Here is a 23,329-nt window from a genome sequence, read left to right on the forward strand (position 1 = left end):
AGAGAAAAGGAGACCAAGGGTCAGAGAGGAGAAGTGACTTGCCCAGCACTGCACAGTTAGGTGGCCCCCGGGTCTGCCGGGTTCTAATTTCTAACACAGAACACAGACAGCTAAAAAGTTTCATCACACGACACCCCAAACAAGAATCCTGGTTTTCAAACAACACGAGTCATACAGAAGTCCATAAGATACAATACAACAATTGTTAACAGGTTAATCAGGAGCGAAATACAAGCTCTTAGTAAAGGTTTTAACATCTGCCACTTGCATTTGGTTACAATCCATTATTTGGCCATTCACCCACGCATCCATTCAACAAAAATGGAAGGCGACCCCTACCACTGGCTTGGTACTGTGTTAGGCACCCAGGCTGCTGGCATTTGAGCCAAAAAGGTAATTGAGAGCGGGGACATTGCGGTGTCTTTGATGGCTGGTGCCTAGTATTTCAGGGGGGAGGACACTGCCAGGAGAGATCTCTTGCGGAGGGAGGGACGTGTGTAAGTGCCGCCCACAGGCCAGACACAGCGGTAGGCAAGACCCAGTGGGTGCTTCCGACCTTTAACAGAGGTGAGCGTGAACGCGTACCCCAGGGGGGGCAAGGGTGTTGCCCAAAGAGGCCCCATCCCCCCGGCATAAAGGTCCCTGCCCAAATTACTCCTATCTAACCCTACAATGTCAAAGCAATTTAGCACCCTACCCCACGGTGCCCCCTGCACGTCTAGCAAAGCCATTCCCTGCTAACCTGCTGAGTCAGGCTGCCCTGCCTGGCCTGCCACCCCACCCCCAGCAGCCCCCGGGGGCACGCGCACCACCTGGTCAGAATCCCAGTTCAAAGCCCTGGTTACAGCAGTCCTCACAACAGCCCTGCGAGGTGGGTGCCACTGTCCCCCCAGAAGACAGACTCAAGCTGTCACGGTCAGTTTAAACCACACACGTTTGTCCAGCTCCAGGGTCCTGGCTTTGCTCACTACGCCCTGTCTCCGATGCAATGAATACACAGCAGAATTCTAAGAAGAGGCCCCAAGACCTCTGCCTTGTCCCACACAGGCAGCAGTGAGCTAAAGGGGTGGGGGTGGGGGGGGTGCCTGGGACCCACATGAATGCTTGGGGCCACATCCAGGGTTTGCGAAGTACCATATGTCTTGGATGCCCAGGTCTGCCAACAGATAATTCTGTGCAGACCCCCGCACAGGGCATTGCTCCTTGTCACTTCCGTGAGCAATCATCTCTCCCAATTTTCTCTAAATAGAGCCCAGCATTAACTAATTTCAAAAGGGACAGGAACGGCTCTAAGCTCACCACCAGGCAAGATCAGGGTGTCCTAATGACTTAAAAGCCAGCTCACGGCCGGAAGCAGCCGTTCATCTCAGACCCCCTTGCCGTCACTCTGGCCTCTTGAGGACACAAGTTATGATTTCTGAACACTCAGGGACACGGTTTGCTGATTACCAATCAACCTAGTTTTGTAAGGAACAAAGTCAGGGAAGGCAATCAAACTTCCAACGGAACTCGGATCTCGAAGTTGGGGCTGAACCAAGGGTCGAGCCTTTTGCTGGCACACAAACACGGCCCCTTGCAGACATGCTCATCTTGTCTTCCAAAAGGAGAAAATCGGGGATGAGTCCTTGGGAGCCCGCTCTAGTATAGCACTAGCTAATTTGAAGAAATGTTTGTCGATTGTGAAGGAATGAAGGGATGAAGGAATGAAGGGGTGAATTACAACCACTGCCATCTGGTGGAGGAAGCAGAGAGGCTGAAGGCAAAGCTCATGGCAGGGACCATGCACCAGGCAGGGCGGCCTGGGGAGGACACCTCCGCTCACGGGTGGGGGGCCCTCTCAGACCCCAGCCCTGGATCCGCGGCGGCGGGTGATGCCTGGGAAAGCACCGTGGGAACAGAAGCCGTGTGGGTGACAGTGGCAGATGAGTCCAGCTGGGACGTGCTCAGAGCAGTGACCCCGGAGGAGAAAGCTCTAATAAGGGCGTTCGCTTCATGACCACAGCCCATGGCGCTACACAGCCCGCCCAAAATGAAAAGGCTTGCTTTCAGGGAAGGGAGAGGCCAAAGCACCAGGTCAAGAAATGGAGGCCAAATGCACAGATGAATGGATGGATGGATTAAATCAATGCTGGAAGTCATCGCTGGCCTCCCAAGCCTCGATGCTGGGACAGACATGTGCGTGACTAATTCTGACGCAGGCAAACATCGCTCAGTGCTATAGTAGAGGGCTCGGCGGGAAGAAGCAGCTCCCTGTTGAGAGCAGGGGTTGTTCTGGAAGGTAGGGCAAGCTCTCCGTGGGGAGCACACCCTCGCCAAATGGTCTTGATGGCCTCTGAGCCGAGGTTAGTTTGTAGTGGGGCACAAGGGGAAACCCAAGAAGGCCATGGGGGCCATCCTGCTCCTCGGATCAGAGAATTTAATTGCCCCATTGAAGAAAACCTGAAGGCTTCTCCACCAGTCCTGATGCAGTACGTGCCGTCCATCTAAGGCCTCATGGACATTTGCTCCCACATCACAGGACACTGGGAATGAAAAGGACAGCAGATGGCCTCTCCTGATTCCCTAAGAGGTGGAAAATCATGGTCCAGGGGGCTGGCTTCCTCAAAGGGAAATAGGGCTGGGTGTCAGGGCTGGTGAGAAGTCACCAGCTAACTCCATGAGATGCTAGGCATGGCTATCTGGACCTCGGAGGGTCAAAGAGATATTCCTGTCCCACAAGAGTTCCAGAGGGTGCGGTGTAGAGTTTATAAATCATAAATGCATGAACCCCCCCACCCAGGGGATGCCATCTTACATGTTGCCTGGCTGCCAAATGGAAGATGTCCCGACCCCCCATTTCCAGGGAGAAGCAAATCCTAGTCGAATAGACCTGCAAGACCATCTAGACCAACCCCACACCTGCTATGGGAATCTCCTTTAAACTACCCTCATCAAGTGTCTGCCTGGCCTGCCCCTTGAATGCCTCCAGTGACGGAGGGCTCACTACGTCCCAAGGACACCCATTCCATCCTTGACCAGTCTCACCAGAAAGCCATGACCCAATGGACTTGGACAAACAGTTCACAGAAGAGAAAATACAATTGGTTAACAAGTATATGTGAAAATGCTCGACCTTCATTAGTAATCAAAGCAATGCAAGTTATCATGACAGAAAAACACTGTTTAACAGAGATAAACTAGCAATATCTTAACAAAATGCTAATACATCACTGGACACTGTAAAATGCTATAGGCCCTCGGAAATTAGTCAACATCCATACAAACTCCCTGGCCTTTCACTCAAGAAGCTCGACCCTAGGAGAGCCAATCATACATTCAGCATCCATGCATTCAGCCATCCTTCGACCATCTCACCCAGCACGCCATCCCTGCAGCATTCACAACATGGCGGGCACTGGAAGTACAAAGATTAATTTGGCAAGCTCCTTGCCCTTAAGGGGCTCACAGTCTAGCAGGAGAAACTGGCATGCCATGAAGCAATGGTCATTTCGGGGTGAAGGAAAGCAATTTGTAAGAATGAAAAAAAATTGATGTGCGCAAAGCCATTCGCCGTGGTGGAATTCATAGCATTAGGGGGGGAAAAAAAAGATGAGTTATACATAACAATAGCAGGTCGGCATTGCAAATGATGGTATATAACCACTTGACGGGACACGACACAGCCAGTGAGGCGATGATATTCTTTTTCATGGAAAAAAAGAAAAACGCTGATGACAAAAATATTGCATGGAAAACGCAGGATGCATGTGGTGAAAAGGGCAAGGTTTAAAAACTGGATGCTTATTAAAAAAAAAAGAAAGAAAAAAGACGTCCGTTTTAAGAAAACAAAAAAAAGTATGCCCACAGACAAGAATGTGAAGGGGAGAAAGACAGCGGCATGACGTGTCAGGGTGATGGGTGACCTCCTGCTCTAGGTCATGTGCCATCCACACCATTTATATCAGGAACACAAGGGGGGCCTTGGCCTGTCTGCCCCTGAGGCCCAGCCTCCAGCCTCCAGCCTCCAGCCTCTGGAAGGTCAGTCCTGAGGCTGAGCTTCCCGAGGAGGGATTTGGGAGTCACAGAGGAGACTAAATAGACCTCCTGGTGTTACCAGAGGAAGGATTTGTGCATGGAGTGCATGCAAAAGTCAGAGTCCAAGAGAAAAAAATCTGGTCTTGTTTTAATAAGTTCAAAGAAGGAAAAACACGTTGAAGATGTGCCCTGATCAGAGGGGAGCACTGAGATCCCAACTCGGAGCTCATGGGTTGGTCGGGACAATGCGGGCCCCCACAGGAATCCTCCTCTGGCTTCTGCAGCCATTGGTGGGGAGGGGTGACAGGGGGGAAGCCATGTCCTGAATCTCAGCACCCCAGAACGGAGACCCTTAGAACAGCAGATTTAAAAAGAGCCAAAGACTCTGCGCACCCTGACCTGACAATCCTCATGCCCTCTGCGTTCCTGAGAACACAGACAATCCACTGGATCCCAGCCCACGCACCCACTGGGGCGCCCGCGAGTCTCCCTGGAGCTTCTCCCATTGGCCCATTTCCAGCCCCTGGGACCTCTCAACAGCCCCTCGGACACAGGGAGAAGGTTCCCTTAGAGGTCTGTCTCTCTTCCTCTACTTCTTCCGGGCATTTGGCTGGGGCCCCCTCCTCCTCCCCACTGCACACCCAACATTTTAAAGTCTTCCTGCACCTCAGCTGACTTAAAATAACCACATAAGGGTTCTCCCTGCTCCGGGCCCCTCCCGCCCCCACCCTAGTCCACCGGGTGACACGTGGGCTGGTTCGGGAAGCTCTTTGGGGTCCCTGTGTTAGCAGGTGTCTCAGGGTACCAGTGCAGCCCTCAGGCTTCAGGACGGCTGAGGCAGAGCCCAGAGCCCCCAGATTCCTAGGGGAGGCAGAGCAGAGCCCTGCAGCCCCAGCATATAGGCCCATGTGGCCTTCCTTGCTCACGTGGCCCAGGCATGTGACCCTGGAGGCCCAGAAGGGTGGCTCGGGATGCATAAATTCCATCCTCCATTCGGGGCCACACGAGAGGCGTGGAAATCACCCAGTCCCCCTCACTCCCTCCTCATGTCCTGTCTCAAACTCTACAGCTATGAATCCTGTGCCCCCCATTTCACTGCCCTGAGTGAACACCTTCAGCATGGCTGGCCCCCACTGCAGCAGCCTCCCCCCTGCCCCAGCGCCTGCTCCCACCCAGGGTCCAAAGTCACTGCAGGTGTAAGCCCCAGCGCCAGCCCCACCCCAGCCCGGCTCCTCTGGGTTCCTTGTGCTCCCAGCCACGCACCCAGGCTCCGGCCAAGATGGCTCCCCCTGCTCAGGGCACTTGTCAAGAATCCAATTTTGGTTTAACGTCCCAAAGAGAAATTGAGAGGTCGAGGGGGACTTTGGTCCTAGTTTTTGCAGACAAACAGGCACACAACACACAACTGCACAAATCCTGTCCACTACAGAGAAAGGAGACTGGACAGATCCAGGGAGTCCCTGGGGTCAGAAACGTCAGTTACAAACGACCTTCCCGACCTGCCATGGCCCCGGGAGGGCAGGTCAGGCAGGAGGAGAGAGGACAATTCCAACACACACCCCAACGCGATCTCTGCCCAAATACAGAGGACATCGGAAAACAGTCGAGAAGACAGTGAGGCCTTGAAACGGGCTCTGGGGATGCCATGTCAAGGGGGCCGGGATCCCGGGACCACGTCTGCAACCCCGGGCCAAGGTGCACCTGCCTGAGACACCCCCACCACCCCCCTTCCATTGAGAAGGGCAAGCGGCCCACCCCCTAGAAGACCAGGCGCCGGGGCACATTTCAGAATGTTTCATGAACAAGGCTTCTGGTAACTTGCCTCCGGCACCTGGGTCACCGGGCTCCTGGGTCAACCTTCTCAGGCACTCCTGGCTCCGTTCTAACCTGCCCGCCTTTCCCTGCACAGCCTCTGCATAGGCGTGGCACCACACCCCGACAGCCCCGTGGCGGGGCCCACGAGGCCCAGGGCCTCCTGCTCCCTTACCCTCTGCTGCCCCCTGGCGGGAAGAGCCTCCCTCACAGGTGACCCAGCCCAGACCCCTGTGAGGGAGGCTCTTGACCCAGCCAAGACACCCACCCGGCCCCACACCCCTTGTTCACCCAGCCTTCTGCAAGGCCCAGGGCACAAACCCCTCCGCCTGCCCAGGGCTATGGACAGGGCACTGCCAACAGGTGGGACGGCATTTGCCCCCACGATCAATCCAAGCAGGAAGCTGATGCCCTTCCAAGTTTACAGATGGGGAAACTGAGGATCAGAGAAATGAGGTGAAATGGCCCACACAGCCAGGATAGCGCCCTGGCCCTCCGCAGCCAGGGTCTGCCTGAGCCAGTTCCTCCCTGCCAGGCGACCGTGCTCACACCAAGCACACCACAGGCCAAGAGCCGTCCCTCCTCTCACCGTCTGGTTCAGCTGCCTGGACTCAGGGCCCGAGAAGCCCCTGCCTTTCTGCCTGCCTGCCTGCCTGCCTGCCTGCCTGCCTCCTTCCTTGTTCCTTCCTCCCTTGTTCCCTCCTTCCTTCCTCCCTCCCTCCCTCCCTCCCTCCCTTCCAGTTCTTCCTCCATTCATCCCTTTACACCTAACTCCCTCATCTGTGGGCCTCCACAACCAGCCTTGGGCATGCAGACTTCCCTTCACAAGCTCTATTTATGTGCTCATCTAGCATTTTTGTCCCCTGTTCCTTTCTTGCATTTCTTCCCAAATCTCACCTTCCTTTCTATCGCTCCTCCCCACGAGAGGATGAGTCCACTCCCCCCCACCCGGGACACTCCTTTCTATTCCTGCTCCCCTGTGAGAGAACCACCAGGTAAGCGCCCCCCCCCCCCGGCCCCTGCACACTGAGCACCACGCCGCTGTGCATATCTGCAATCTCTCTCCCTGGCACGGAGTCAGCTTTTACACTTAAGGTATTTATTTATTCATTCATTTATGGGCCTCCACTGCATCTATTTTATTACGGTGCTAGAAGATGCAGCCTTGTCCTTGGGCTGGGTATTTCCTTTATTTTTCATTTATTCTCTGAAAGGGGTAATGCATTTATCTATTTAAGGAGAGTATATGTACACCAATTATAATCCCTGTTCAGACAAGCTCTCCCAACTCTCCATTTGTCCCTGTGGTTGTTTTCACGTTTATCATCTTCCCTTTTCCATCTTTTGCTTCTTTTTCTACTCCCTCCACTTCCCTCGCCCTGGAAACCTTAGGACTGAGGAGCTCATGGCTCATCCGAACAGAGCCTGCTCCTTCGGACACACCCACGGTGCTCTTCTCTGGTGTCCTTCCCCTCCTTTCCTTGTTCACTTCATCTCCCTCCACTCTCCTCCTCTCTCTTCCCCTTTGCACTGGGTCCCTGCATCTTTTGGCTGGGGGCGGGCGGGCGGGCAGGGGTGGGGCTCAGGTGCACGGAGTCTGATGAGTGAAGATCCCAAGGGCAGCGCTCTCCTGGCTGTCCCAAGCATCGCCATTTCTAATTCAGTCATTCCGGTGTCCATTCGTTCTTTCTGTCACCCTTCTATTTCAATATTTATTCTTTTATTTATGGACCGCAGGTGCACAGAATTGGATTAACCATAATCTGTGGCTCCCGGAGCCTTCGCAGCGCCCATGCACACGAGGCTCCCTTTTGTTCGTTAATTCCTCGTACTGCTGATTTGGTCTGGGATTCATTTCACCGTCTCCAGAGCCCAGGTTTGAATCAGTCGTAACTCTGGGCTCACGGCGCCTGCTCGCGTTCCTGGCTCCAGCGTGAGCCTCTCTCCCGCATCCCTACGTGTTGTCAGTCTTTTTGTTTATGGTCTTGTTTTTATCATTTATAAACTCCGGGCCCCAGAGCTGAATGAATGTGGATGAATTGGTGCTAAGCCATTTCCCTCTCCTAGACCTAACTGTTTGACCTATTTATTTATTATTTTTTATAGTTTTTTTTTAATTTTTATCTTTTTTCCCCATCTTGATTGTTGTTTTTTTTTTTTCTCTCTCCCACCCTTTCTTTCAGTCGTTCTCACTGCGTTTCATTCTTTTGGAAATCAGGCACCCTCCTCATCGGTTAACACAAACCTTCTTTCTCCTTCACTCCTTCCCTAGGGCGCTCATGGATCCCTCAGGTCCTTCTCGCTAGTGAAGTACCTATTTTTACGCTCCTGGAGGCAAACACACCTACCTGCAAACATGCTAATCTGTAGTCAACCGTCTGCCCCAGCCCCAGCCCGTTCTTCTGCTTCTCTCTCTGTCTCTCTCCTTTCTTGCGTTCTTTCCATCTTTGGCGCTCAGTGGCCCAGACCGATGAATCGTAACGCCACCTGCAAATGGCCATCCCCGACCCCTGCAGCTCCTCTGTGTGTGCCTGCCTTCCTTCCTTCCTTCTAACCATTCTCCCTTCCTGTTTTCTTTTTCCTTATCAGCTACTTACTCCACTATTAATGGAAGCGAATGCCCAGACTCTGGCCCATCCGCGGTTTGAGCCCACCCTCTCCCGTGGATTCCCCTACCTACCCCCCCCATCTCTCCGTTGGGTTGCCAACACCCTGAGAGCGGTCCTTCCCTCCTGCTCGGCTTTGCTTCTCCCCTCCACTTGCCTGCCTTCCTTCTCCAGGGGCTTTGGGGCCCAGATGGGATTAATGACAACCCTGCTGCCCAGAGGCCCGGCTCCCCTTTACTCCGCCCCGTCTGTTTCTCTGGATCCTGAATTACTTGTTGATTTAGAGACGTCTTATTTTATTGATAGCACCCTGGCTGGTAGAACTGGACTCACCATAACCTTTGCTGCATGACAGCCTTCCACCACAAATCCTACCACTGTCTACCTGTATGTATTTATTCACCCATTCCTGTATTTCTGGACCGAGTACCTGTCGTTTTTTCCCTCCACGCTTCTTGATTTTTATTTGGATATTTTACTTTATTCTCCCTTTTATCCTTTCACGGGACAGACTCAGGCCCCAGGGCCGGGGGACACAAGCCCCTCACGCCATGCTCCCAGCCGGGTCCAAGAGTTTCCACTGCTCACTCTCTCTCTTTGGCTTTCTTTCATTTCCGTATTCATTTATTTCTTTATGTGTGCCTGGAGTTAGACAACTTTTGGTAAAAGTTACCTCTCTTCCTGGGTGTCCTGGGTCCTCTCTCTTCTTCTTTTTTTTTTTTTTTTTTTACCTCTTCTTTGAACTCTCGCCTGCTAATTATTTGTTTATGCCAGGAGCCCAGGTGTGGACTCGTCCTAATTCCTGGTTTATGACCACCTGGCCTCCTTATGTATTTGTGCCTCCCCTGATTTAAGAAAATGCTCGTTCTTCCTTCCGTTTACCATGTATGTTTTGTCGTGCCCCCTCTCCCTCCCAATCACTTGCTCCCTCTCTCGCTCTCTTGCACCTGCTCGTTTTGATGGGACTCACCCTCTTGTTCTCACCAGTGCTTTGGGAGCCCTTTCAGTGACCTTCTCTTTACGCCTTTTAATTTCGTGTTTCGACACACAGTGCGCACCACGAACCCATCGCCACCATCCTGTCCGAAGCCTATCCATCCCTCCAGGAGTTTCCTCCCGCCCAAAAGGATCATCATCATTGCTATCATTTGTGATCAGAACAGTGCCCAGAAGATCTGGCCTCCTAGCGACTGCGTAAGCACACGACACGGTCCTGTGGCTACCGGCTTCTGCATTTCCACCCCTCGGTCATTCTCTCTTCTATTTACATTTTATTCTTTTATTGGTAAACTTCAGGGGCTATCTATTTTCATTTACACCTATTCCTGGGTCCATGAGGACTGAGTATCAGCTCATGTGGGGCTCTCTTTACATGGTGATTCAATACTTTATTTAGAGATCAATGTCCTAGGCATCAGACGGGACCTCGTTCATGGCACGCTCATCCTGGCTTGCTCCCTTCTTTACCTATTTATTTGTCGATCCACTCCTTTCTGCCTTCATTCATCCATCCGTGGGCCCTTATGTGGATCACGTAACAGACACCCGTGAGATGACCTCCCAACAAGAGAAAGAGAACATCCACAGTATCTTGGACCCTTCTGCTTCCTCCCACCAAGCTGACCACCAAGGCACAAGCCACAGTCCCTAACACACACACGTGGCAGATGTAGGCACAGGGCAGAGTCAATGTTAGAGCAGCCGGACCCTCCCGGGGCTCACGTCCCAGACCAACTGGGACAGATGTGCAATCAGGGCCGGGTTCCCCAGGCCCCCTTGGCAGGGCAGGCATGTCCCACTGGACCCCAGTGAATGGCCATCCGCATGAGAAACCTGTTTCAAGACCCTAGAGTACATAGAGACACACACACACGTCGTACATAGTCTCCCCAGTGGGAAAGGACAGACATGGCGTTCATTTCTAAATAGACGGCTTTGTCTGTAGCAATATGAAAATATTTTGGCCTTTCAAGGCAAATACAAAAGAAACTACCCATTACCATTGCTGAGTGTCTCAGTCCCAAACAATAAAGAACTTGAAGAGGTTTAGCCGGAAACTTTGAAGACAGAAAATCTGCCCATTCTGTTTTCCAGACATTTCAAGGGGGTGAGCGAAGGTCATTGGAGCTCGGAGCCCATTTGAGAGGCTGGTCCCTCGGCCCGCGTTTTGTCCTTGGCCCTTTGAAGAGCCCCCCAGCTCACAAGGGCACTTCCATCCTAGTCTGCCCTGGGGCACAAGAGCCAAAGGGACACTCAATAATGAAAGGGCCATTCATTGAGAGGAGCGAGAGAGAAGGAATTCTTTGGGGGTCCGGCACTCGAAGCCGCCTATAGAATTCTTTTGCCACAGAGACAACACAAGGAGGCTGGGGGTCCTGCCTTAGAACACAAGCCCCCCAGGTCGGCAATCAGTTTGGCTCGCTGGGCACCCACCCCCCATGAGCGGCCTCCTGGCCAGTGCTCACCAGGCCCTCCCACAGGGCTCGCCTGGCCATGTGCTCTGGATGGCAGCCCCCCACCCTCAGCGACGAGCCCACAGATGTGTCCCCCACACTCCGGCAACTTACGATTTGAACGCTGGAGGGTGCTGGGTCGTGTGTCGAGGGCTCTCCTTCCATGGAGGATTCTGGACAGTGTCTTCAACTGGAATGAGAGAGCATGGGGTCACCGGGATGGAACCTCACCCAACTAAAGCAGGGACTCCCCAACCTTCTAGCAAGTGTGGAATTGGTGAAATCAAGCATTTCTCTTTTCAGCACCCTGGCCCGCGCGCTCACTCACCCACCAAGCTCCCCACCCCAGCCACAGCTACGGACGGAGTAGATGGGGGCAGGCCCAGACGCAGGGATGTGGCTCCTGACCCAAGAGCCCTTGGCTGAGTGCTACACGTGTGGAGCTAAGTGCCACTTTGTGGAGCCCAAAGATTCAGAGCCACGGCAGGAATGACAGCTGAGCTGGACACCAAAAAGGTGGGGAGAAGACTCCCTGGAAGGGCATCCCACCACGGAGGAAGGGCAGTGCTGAGGCACAGCACGTGCTCAGGCAGAAGCCCATGGGGCGCGGCGTGAGTGTGGGTAAGACTAGAGCAGTAGGCTGTGGGCCATGGGCTGTGGGGTCTGTAATGGACAGTGTGTCCTAAAACCATGGCACACACATCGGAGGATAGAAGATCGTGGTGCCTGGAGAGATACCCTCACTTTGACAATTATGTTCACATTTTAATCAGCACCACAAAAAGCTGTGTCCAGGCACATCAAGTCTTGTGTTTCAAGAATTTGCCTTAAAGTTAAAAAAAAAAAAAAATGTGAGTTCAGTAACAGTAGTTACTGTCAAAACACACAGACTGGACAAAAGAGGGGACCCAAAGAATGACATGAGCACTGGCGTTATTTCATAAGGACGCATCCGCGATGGGCTGATCAGTTGTAACAAACGTGCCACACAACACAAGCTGTTAGTGACAGGAGAAATTGGGGACAGGGGCAGGGATAGGAATTCTCTGTGCTTGCCATTCCCTTTTTCCAGTTGAAACCTAAGGCTGCTCGGGGGGAAAAAAAAAAAAAGTCTATTTGTTAAAACAAAACAGATTTTTCTAAGTGAGCTGATTTGGAGCACACGTTCAGTAGAGTCTAGCGAAAGTACATAGGTGTGGCCAAAATGTGGTCTGCCACAGCTGCGGTCTAAACAGCACTCTGAGGTGGGTGAGGGCAGAGCCAGAGGTCAGGGCAAGAGGGGGTGCAGGCAGGGAGCCCCAAGGTAGGACAAGGCCCTCTGCAACTCCCCCTGCCCCAACTTAAGCCCCGTGGGGTCCCCTCCACTGTCTATGCCTCCCTAGACTTGGCCGGGACACCACGGGGTACACCTCTTGCTTCCAAATCCTCCTAAAAATTCCTTCCCTGGCCTTGAGCTTCCCAAACCTTGTTTTCCCCCCCTAACCAGTTGATTTTATAACCAAAAAACCAAAAGTCTTAAAAAAAAAATAATAAATGTTAACCAAACAGTCATAAGCTAGTATATGACCAAGGGCAGACTCTGGCGATGCACACGCTCTGGGTCCCCCATTTGGAGCTGGATACCACCTGAGAGAGTTTCCAGCCTTCCCGGGGAGCCTGTGAGCCCCTGGGGTGGCCCCCTTCTCATGACCACAGTCCTAAGGTGACAATGGGACTTCAGACCCTGAACACACAGCCAGACCCCCCCGGCACTGCCATTTCCTGTGGGAATAAGGGGCTGGGGGGGAGGAGTATTTGGTGTGTTTAATAGAACCAAGGAAATCAGGTAGCTCAGGGCATCTGTATTTGTTTGTTTGTTTTCCTGCTTCTGCCCCCGGGGCTCCATGAGCCCCCGGAGCTCCTGACGGCCCTGGATTCACTTTCATGCAGACTCCAGGCTGCTCTATGAAGACGCAGTACTGGCCAAGTCGTGCCTTGAAACCAAGGCCGTGATCTATGATAACGCAGCGACGGGCTGGAACGGTAACAGATGTGTCGGAGAATATGCAGAGATGAGTCACTGTCTGGAGCCAAAGGAAAACACAGGGCTTCCTTACGGGGTCCAGGGAAAGAACTGCCCCCCGCATTTGATCTCAGGCCTCCTGAATGCCTGCCCTGAGCTCATGATCCACACAGGGAGCCCTGGTGGATGCCCCAGAAACATCCTCTGTGGCTTCACAGGATTAGCAAAGTCTAGCTCTTGGGGCACCTGGGGGGCTCAGTCGATAAAACAACTGCCTTCAGCTCAGGTCATGATTCCAGGGTCCTGGGATCAAGCCCCACAACAGGCTCCCAGCTGGCTCAGTGGGGAGCCTGCTTCTCCCTCTCCCTGCCCCTCTACCCTGCTTGTGTTCTCTCGCTCTCAAATTAAAAAAAAAAAAATTATTTTTAAATAAATTCAAAAAAAAAAAAGTCTAGCTCTTCATCTCAAGATTTTAAAAGTTACTCTTTTCTGGAGGCCAACAGGACCTAACGGGTCTGGCATGCCTTTGGTACAAAGAACTTATGGATATTTAGTGCTGGGAAAGACACAAAAGGATTATTTTCAATCAAACGGTGATTTCCAGAAACACAGCCCGTAGTTTATACAAATAATCAGCCTCGCCTCAGATCTCATGCTTCCTACCTGTTGAGCAAAGACCACCCTCCTACAACTTCCCTTACAGATGCAGGCTCTTTGCAAAGCTAATTTCCTGTACCTTTGTGAAGACTGGGGCCTGGACATTATGGACCCATTTATGAAAATGGGAGAGGTAATTGGGACATCTTTTGAAATCACGTCCCCTCTCTCGCTGGCCCCCATCAGCCCTCTAATTTCAGTTGGCGGGGCCATAGAGGATGTTTACATATGCCTCTTCCTGGAACCTCACTCTCTGCTTCAGGAGTGGGCAATTAGAGAGAATTAGGGCCTATTTGGTGTATGTTTACGGTTAATGGCTGGAGTGGTGGAGGCAGCCTCGGGAAAGGCAGTCGCTGGTCTAATTGAGGCTGGCAATTTCTCGATTCCTCATTTCAGTTCCCAGGTATTATAACAACCAAGGTCACAAAACAAAGGCTGCAGCCCACCGTGGCAATAACCGGGTGTGGGACCGACTGAGGGCTCTGTGCGCTTATTTACCAAGCACATGCCAAAGCACAAAGGGCTGGCGAGAGGCGTCTTGGGACAGGCAGCCTGCACAGGCCTGGTTACCGAGCACTTTTCCAGAAGTTGCCACTCTGGTGGCTTTTTCAGGAAGTTCTCAGCTAAGCGGGCGAGGGCACCAACAGAGGTGTTGCCCAGGGTCTCGGGACCAAAGGGCACGGGGTGAGCCACAGGGGATGGCACGGCCAGCCACACTCCCCTAGGACTGCCGCCACGGGGCCAGTCTCATTACACAGTGACCACTCCACAGCCCAGAAAGGTTTTCCAGGCTTGGCTGGCGGCCCACCCATTTGGAAAAAATGCTCCGTAAAATGCCATCCCAGCCCCGGAGTGCGCAGGCAGCCCCTGGGAGCTAGACTGGGGCGTGAGCGCTATGGGGATCTTGTTTATAAAAAGCTGACCTTGGGGACTCCCTAATGACTGTGACCGCACTGCCCGTGCTGGTCAAGAGGGAGCCAGCCACCGGCAGCGGGTTTCACACCAGGGCCTGCTCTCCGAAACGGGGCACCAGCCCTCTCTGCTCTCTGCGTCCTCTCTAAAGCAGAGGGGGTGGGATGGCAGGGCACCAGCAATCTCTGACTCTCTGACTCTAAAGACCCAGCAAATAAACAAACCGCAGAGGACCACTGAGGCAGCCGGAAGGAAATCCCAGAGCTCCAAGGGCCCTCAGCTGACCGTGATCCTGCATTGCCCCCTGTTACAGATGGGGAAACTGAGGCCAGAAGGCTAGAGACGGGATCCAAGGTCACACCCAGAGTTGGGGCTAAGCATGGGCTGGAACAAGCTCTCCAAAAGGCCGTGTCCAAAGCAACCATTCAGAATTTTCTCCTCCGAATGACAAGTCCTAGGGAGTGGGAGTGTGCCCTGCTCCCAGCCAGGGGGCGAGTGGGGGCCCAGCCTGGACACCTAAGGCCTTCCACCGACCACCTCCTCTGGTGAAACAGGGCCCTTGCCTTTCCCAAACTGACATCCTATGCTCCCTCTGCCTTAAAGAATACGCAGAGCTGACAGGCTACTGCCTCCTTTTACAGATGGGGAAACTGAGGCCCAGAAGCCAGCAGCAAGAAGTACCAGCCAAGACTGAGATGGGGACTCCTTCCTCGCACAGCAGCGATTTCTGCCCCAGTTGCCCCAGAGGGACTAGAGCCTCGGGACAGCTGGGGGCCGTGGGGGCGCAAACTCTTTACCCTCCATCTGGCAGGGTCCCCTTGCCTGGGGCTGCCCCTGGGCCTGTGAACCGTGCGGACCCCCATCATCCTCCTTAACTGCGAACACTGGCCCCCAATTTCTTAAGCTGGGAGGAGCGATCCTGCCTCCAGCATCAGGCAGGCCCGGAGAATGGGACAGGGCGGGGCGGAGGGGGGGGCAGAAGGAGCCCCCCCCCGTGGGCCCGCACGGCGGGCACAGACAGGTGGTCAGCCTTCGGCCCCTCCGACCCTCCTCCCGGCCCCCTCCCTCCCACCCTGGGGTCCCGTCTCCCCTGGCCCCATCTGCCTGTCCGGCATTCTCTCGGGCATCAGGTCCGGTTTGATCCAATTCTCGTTTACAGGCAGAGGCGCAAGGATTCTTCCTCCTGAGAAACGTGCAGAGAAGCCCTAGAGCCAAGGAGCACGAGCATGTCCGAGGTTGCGCTGAAGGGGTGACTGGTTAACCGTGTCATTGTGCAGCCTCTTGTCTGCGCGGCGCAGCCCCCGACACACACACAGGAAGGGGCCACCGCGGCCCCCGAGGGAACACACACACACTCTGGTCCAGGGAAGGTGATTGAGCTTTTCTCCTTTTCATCTGAAGAAAAGGCACCTTCTATTGAAAGAATGTATTCACAGGACCTGGGAAAACTCATGTGCACTCAGCCCTCCCGATTATCCCCAGGTGGCTGTTCTCCATGGGGGGCGCCCCCACATTCCTTTCTGCCTGCGCCTTTGTTCAGCCTCAAATGGCCCTGGGAGCTCCCAGGCTAAGAGTCTCCTCCTTAAGCCCCTGCCAAAGACCCTATTCACTGCTCGGAGGAGCCAGGCAAAAGGTGGTGGGCAGCCTTCTCTCCCCAGACCCCCAGGGTGGGGGACTTAAGAACTCTCCATCTGGATTGTTTTTAAGCCCAAAGAAACTGGAGAGCAATTAAGAGACCCACGACTACACCCTCCACCCGCCTCCTCTCCCCTGATTAGTTCCCCTCCCACACGCATCCCAAGTGAGGGCCCACCCCAGCCTCGGCTCCTCAGCACCTGCTCTGGCCCCTGTACCCTCATGAGCCCGCGACCTGGGGGAAGGGGCAGCTGAGAAGACAAACACAGATATTTCTGGAGACTTTCTCATCAGTCGGTTCCCAAAAGCATGGCTAGAGGGATCAGTTTTCCACAGTGAAGACCAGGATAAGGGACCGAGGGTCTAAAATCCAGAAGGCACTAGAAATTCCAGGAGGTATGGGCTCCTCAAAGATGGGTCTCTCAACCTGGCACCGATGAGGAGTACCCCCCCAACACTCGCTTCCACTGGATCCAACTGAACGTGGGACCCCTCTCGATGGTGCTGCTCCGTCCTGCTGTGGTGCAGGGTACCGGGGCCAGGGGGCGGGAGGAGCACCTCTGGGGGCAGACCTCCTCCCAACAGAGTCCCAAGGGCTCTCTGAATTCTTTCCTGGCTCTGAAACACGGACTCATTGCACACCGAGGACGAGAGCTGCCTCTGCAACAGCCCGTCCCTCAGACTTCCCTACGGGCCCGAATTCTCAAAGCCATGCAGGACTCAGGGCTGCCGCCTTGGAACCAGGTACCATAGAGAGAGCCATCCCTCCTTCCCTGCCCACACTCCTGTCTCCTTTTCAAAATGGGAACCCTACAATGGAGATGGCCTCATTTGGGAAGATACAACTCTTCTCCAGAACTGTCCATCTGCTCACACCAGAGATGGGGGAGACCAGGCGATGCCTCCTTGTTCACCATTTAGGAGAGAGGACAGGGCTCCAAGCAGCGGAGGGAAGGGGGACCGCCCCTGGGACAGACTCACACTGTGTTAAACACGGGTCTTCTAGGGGCGCCTGGGTGGCTCAGTCGTTAAGCGTCTGCCTTCGGCTCAGGTCATGATCCCCGGGTCCTGGGATCGAGTCCCGCATCGGGCTCCCTGCTCCGCGGGAAGCCTGCTTCTCCCTCTCCCACTGCCCCCTGCTTGTGTTCTCTCACTGCCTCCATCTCTGTCAAATAAATAAATAAAATCTTTAAAAAAAAAAAAAAAAAAAAAAACACGGGTCTTCTAAAGAGAAACTGCCCCCAGAGCTGCAGGCCTTTCTCAATTCCGCTGACAGTGCTACTCTCCCCATCGCCCACTGCCCTTTAACCCTGTGGAACCTTAATTTGTCTCCCTCCACACCCCCTTCTGTGTAAAGCCGCCTTCTTCTTTTCAAGGAAAAATTCATTAGCAAGCTCATTAAAGATGGGTCAATTTTTTTCTCTTTCTGGAAGTCAGATTGCTCACAAAAAACACATTGAAGTTACTTCATGTACACGAATAAGAAACACATGCATCCTGTTGCCCTTAAGTCTTGCCAGGTTTTGGACATTATTTGGAGAAATGTGCTTGGAAATGCTTTTGGGGTTTGAATCACAAGTCAGGAGGCACGAGGTCAGGGGCCCCGAAAGCTGCAGTGAGCCCCCCCAAGCAACCTGCGGGTGGGAAAACACGGGGCCGAGGGAGCACTCTGTGTCTTTCCACGAGCACAGAGGCTGGGCTCTGCTCTGGGCTCCATTTCCCACCCGCCCAGGGGGAGGCCAGGGGGATGGGAGTGCCAGCTTCTAGGCAAGACCACCGTCTCCTCCGCACATCTGTGCCCTCCTGGAAGCATCCAGCTAGGCGCAGGCCCTAGGGACCAGCCTAGCTCGTAACAAATGGACAGAGAAACCCCTCCCGCCACAGTGACAGGGCCCACTGCCCTCTGTCGGGCCTGTCAGGGGCTCCTAACCACCCCTTACCGCTCAGGAATGGGCCAATCCCTCCAAAAAAGAATTTTCCTGAAAATGATCACTTCTTTTAACACTTAACAATGCCTGGGATGTTTGGCTACAAGGCTGATTTGTGATGTTCTGTTTTAACTCCTTTAACTGAGAAGAATACTTGATCTAGTCTTTATTTTCTGCTTAGTGACACACAAAACCCAAAATACGTGTGACACACAAAAACATATATTTGCCTGAGACGGAACACTCACAAGTGTACCTGAAACACAAGTAGGCCCAAAGAGATGCCATCCCACACTGCGGTGGAGGATGAGGGGCAGGGGGCTGGCAGGGGCTGGGGTGGGCTGGACACCTGCCTTCACCTTGACTCTGGCCCTCAGCTCAGCCCACCTTGAGGGAGTGCTGAGATGTCCCTCCGGAAGACTCCAGAAACCATGGGCACTTGGCTCAGACTAGCTACGTGGATCCGTCTGGCAAGCTCTGGATGCGAGCCCCCCCCACCGCCCCCCCAGACCTGCATCCTGCCCTATGTAAACCTTCCTTCCTAGGCCTCTCTCTCTGCCACATCACTCTGCTCGCAATGGTTCAGCAAATGCCAGCTACAGAGTAAATATCACAGGGCAGAGCCTTCCTGGTGCCCCTCCTTGGATTCAGCCCTGGGCACACAGTCCCTGTCTCAAGGTAGCCTGACTAGCTCTCCAGGGAACAAAAACAAGCAGGCAAAAGACAACGGTCCCCAGGTTCGGATACCTCCGCCCCTTGCTGTCTACACTGACGGGTTTTGTTTAAAAATAATATCCACACCCCATCTCCCTTTCAGTGGAGAAGGGCAGGGCAGACCTGTCTCTGAAACCGCTGTGGGATGAAAGGGCATTACGGAAGCTGAGTCAGAACGCAGGACCGCGCAGGGAGCGCGCAGGGAGCGTGGGGGTCTGCGGCACCAGGAGGGGCCCCCTGCTCTGCTCATCGCCTGCCCTCCCACAGACCCTGCGTGTGGGCACCAAGGGGGACGCTGGCATCTGGCCCAAGGGCACTGGGGGACCCACCCGAGGCTCCATCAATGTCTGTGGGCTTGAGTTAGCCTCGCCGGGCCATTCCCCATCTCCCACCCGGACCACCCCAGCAGTCTAACTGGCCTCATGCATCACCCTAGTGGCTACCCCAGGAGCATCAGACACGAGGCCCCACAGGCACAGAGCTGGCCTCGCTAGCCCAGTCCCCTGCGCTGTCGGCTCCTGGGACCCGAAAAAGCAAAGTGCCCTCAGCCGAGCTTCCTTTACTTCCTGTCCACCTTGCTTAGCTGCCACAGGGGCCACGTAACTACGTGGGAACTCCCAGGGAACCCCGCTAGACCCTCCGGTCCTTGAGGCAAAGCTGGCTTTAGGCACCCCAGGAGAGCCCCAGCCTGGAGCCCCCATGGCTCCATCCATGCGTCTTGAATCAGTAAAGCACAGATAAACAAATGACTCGTTCTGGCGTGAACTGTGTGGCTGTAATCCTCCGCTTTCTTCTTCTCTACCATTACTGATTTTATTTAAACAGACCCAAACATTCCTATCTCATTGCAATTTCAGGGGTGAGGAAAAGGGGCCAAGAGAAGAACTCACTCAAAACCACTCTGTGATTAAAGGACATCATCAAAGCCTGGTGCGTGAGAACCCAGCACCCTCACGGGGCTGACGTAGCACTGGCTTCCAAGGAGAAAGGCTTTCTACAGACAGCCAAGCTTTCCCATTTCCACGTCTCCATGCTGACTCTCTGGCCACGCTCTTCATTTCATTTACATGCCTAGCAAAGCTGCACTGAGGACCTACTGTGTGCCTGGCGTGCGCTGGTTCTCGCCAGAGTTGTGGACACCCCTCACTTACCGTGCCTGGCCCACAGCCTGCCACTGCCCAGGGTGGGCCCCACCCATGCCGGCTCCATGTGGCCATGGTCCTGGCTCCAGGCAGCTTGCAGACCCTGAGGCCGCGGGATTGGTGGAGAAGAAGATTCACTCTTGGTAGTGGCCCCCTCCCCAGGCAAAATGTGTATATTCTTGAATAGAGATATGTGAGCTGAAACTAATGAGATCCTGGTGTCCCAAGAAAGCAAGAAACTCACCCCAAACCAGGAGAAAGTGGAGAGGCACGGGTCTGGGCCTGAGATGCCAGGCAACGGGCAACAAGGCAGGCTTGGTGGTGCAGGCCAGGGGTCCTCCAGGGGCTGCTTCAGCCTCTTCATCTGGTTCTTCGGCCGGCCCAGCCAGGTCGCAGCCGGTGTGCCCAGGACAGGGCTGACCTGCAGGAGAGGCAGGAAATCAGGATTACGACAAGGCTAGCACTCCAGAAGAGCTACACACACACACACACACACACACACACACACACACACACACACACACACACACACACACACACACACACACACACACACACGAAAAGGCATCAAGCCCAGTCTCACCTGCTGCTTGGTTTTTGGTGGAAGGAGGTGGCTCGTGGAGATGAGCAATGACATGAAGAGGTGAAGGAGAAGCTGCGGGCCTAGACGGCAGCCCCCGCACCAGCCGTGAGGCCTGGGGCACGACAGAGCCCAGGACTCACAGGGAAAGGCTGTGGCTAACACCCAGTGGGACAAGACAAGAGGTCTGGGGGGATGGGGAGGGGCAGGGCAGAAGTTTGGCTGCAGCCATGGTCGCTCCCCACCCCCACGGGAAGAGGCATCTGAGGATGGTTGGGTGGGTGGCATACCAGCAGGGGCCTGTCCCATGGGCACTGGGGACCAGTTGTCTGGCCGCACAGGGAAAGGGGCTCCTTACGCTGGAGGAGGGGCATTTGGACCCAACAACAAGGCCCAGAGGCAAGCAAGCGGGAGATGGATGAGGAAGCAGGCAGGGCCAGGTAACCACAGATGCGGGCTCAGCAAGGAAAACCAACCAGCTAGGCAGAGGGCTGGACAGCTGAGGTGCAGAGGGTCAGGAGCCCGGCGATTCGGGCATGGAGAAGGGGCATGTGGGTCAGGCCAGGCGACAGACGGACTACGGCAAGCAGAGCTGCAGGTGGATCAAGCGGGCCACCAGACAGAGCAGAGCAGGTGGGCAACCAGGCAGAGGTAGAGCCTGCAGAGCTCCCTGGAGGTTCCCAGCCATCGCCTGGGCTGCAGAGGGGCTAGATTTAGCCCCACGGGGACGAAGGCATCGTGGAGGGAGAGCTCCAGGTCACAGACCCCAACTCAAGAGGGAGACCCTTGTGGCCGGAGCCCGAGGGGCACACACACCACAGCAGTTCCTGTGCCCCCGCCTCAGTCCTGAGCTGTAGGGCGGGGGGCCAGGGCAGCCATCAGCACTCAGCTACGGGATGGGGGTCGGAGGCAGAAGGGGCAGGAGGGGGCAGAGCCCTGGTGATGGGCAGCTTCAAGTGAGCTCCAGGGTTTAAGTTAAAGGTCACGGGGGCCAACTGGCCCAAGGAAGGCAGACCAGGCCAACCCCTCACACCCCTCTGCCGGCCTTCTCTGCAGAGCTGGAGGCCACTGCTCCAGCACCTGACACAGCATGAGGCCGCCCTCAGCGGAAGCCACCCCCCGGCCAGCCCTCCCGGGGAGGCAGAGGCCATCAAGGGACGGGCTAAGGGATGCCGGGGCCGAGCCGGGGCCGGGCCGTGGGCTCGCTCAGTAAGGATCAACTGTTGAATGACGGGATGGACGCCTGAGTGAATGAAGGGGCAGGACCAGCAAAGCCCAGCTCAAATGGGGCCGGGAGTGGGGCGATGCCCACTCCCCCTCAGTGAAATGAAATCCACCCTCCACCCATGCCTAAAGCTCCTCGGTCCCCAAAGACTCCCGTCTAGCATCACAAGTATGGCAGTTCCTTCATTGACTCACCTGCCCAAACAGACATCCCACATACTCTTACTGAACCCCACTTTGTGCCAAGCTGAGGCTGGGGCACCCAGAGGAGGCATGGGCTGGCCTAGGGCACCCCCAGAAGACCAAATCAGGAAATGGTGATGAAAGGAAGGGAGGAAGAAGGGGCTGGAGAACAGAGGTGGGCGGTAAAAGCAGAAAAACAGAAACTCAGAATTGTGGGGTGGGGGCATCTCCTGGCCTCACACATTCTCTGCTTTTCCACCTGGTGAAGCCACCTCTTCCTAGAACCATCCAGAGCCTCCAGGATTGATTTAATGAAGGATGTTGAGACCATTGGGTTCTGGGAGCCAGGGGGCTCACGCAGGAAGCCAGACTGGACCCCTGGGTTGGAAGTGTGGGGTGCGGGGGGTCCTGTGTGCACAGGCAGAGGAGAGCGATGTCCTTCCCAGGCATAGAAGGGATGCAGTAGAATCAAGGGGGCAAGTGACAACGGGCCACCCCTATACTCAAGGGAGCAATTAGCTCAGACCCCTCTGCTGGTGGCCTCAGAAAAGCTTAAGAGGACTGCCTAGTTTCCAGAAACCCAAGCAGGAGCAGAGTTGGGGGAGAGGATTTTTGTCAATGCCAGGCACTTGGGGTGAATGGGTACACAATGGAATGAGTACAAAACCCCCAAGATCCTGGCCAACGAATGCCTTCCACGGCCTTCCCAGGTTCTTAGATGCTGGCATATTAATGACTTGGGGGCCTGTATTTTAATTACTGTTTATTGGAGAAAAGGTCTGTGGTTAACTTTTTCCTATTTAAAATTAAGTCCTCTCATTTAGAAACACCAGGAACTGCTCTATCGTGTTACTCTCCAATAACTACAGAGCGGGGTAGGCTTTGGTGGGATCCCTATTTTCAGAGGTGCTCATCCTTACCCAGTCCCCTCACCCAGGCAACATCTGGGTCACCTGGACATCCTTTGACATGGTTAAGGTGACTGACAAGTTGGGTGTGCAGATTTGAAAAGAGCAAGCTTAACTCTGAGCCATGATGCCAGAGTGCCTTTAACCAACAGAGAACTTATGGGCCTCCTCCCTTCTCCCACCGTTTTCCATTTGGCTGAAGGTCTGGCTAGAGTCTGTTGATTAATTGGGAGTGATCTAATCTTGATTGAAAGGCCTTGGGGTGAGAAAAACCCCGAACATGGGACATAGAAGGGCAGGTTTCAGACTTGGGGGGCTACCTGCTCTAAAGATATCGATGGGCTCTGGCGCATTCAAAGATCGGGACAGAAGCTTGGGGTGGGGGAGCAATTCCACTGGGGCAAAGGACATATGGGGGGGGATATGAAACAGGTAAAAGCAGGGACTATCCGTTCTGTCGCCAGATCAGCGTAGTCCCCTCTGTGCACTCGGCTCACTGAGTGATCCTGACAAATCGCTGGCCCCCTGACACTCACGCTCAGCAGTATGTGGGAGCCAA

Source organism: Eumetopias jubatus, unplaced genomic scaffold (genome assembly GCF_037043125.1).
Source record: "Eumetopias jubatus isolate StellerSeaLion01/CBP00866 unplaced genomic scaffold, mEumJub1_p1.0 scaffold_7, whole genome shotgun sequence".
Classification (NCBI taxonomy): Eukaryota; Metazoa; Chordata; class Mammalia; order Carnivora; family Otariidae; genus Eumetopias; species Eumetopias jubatus.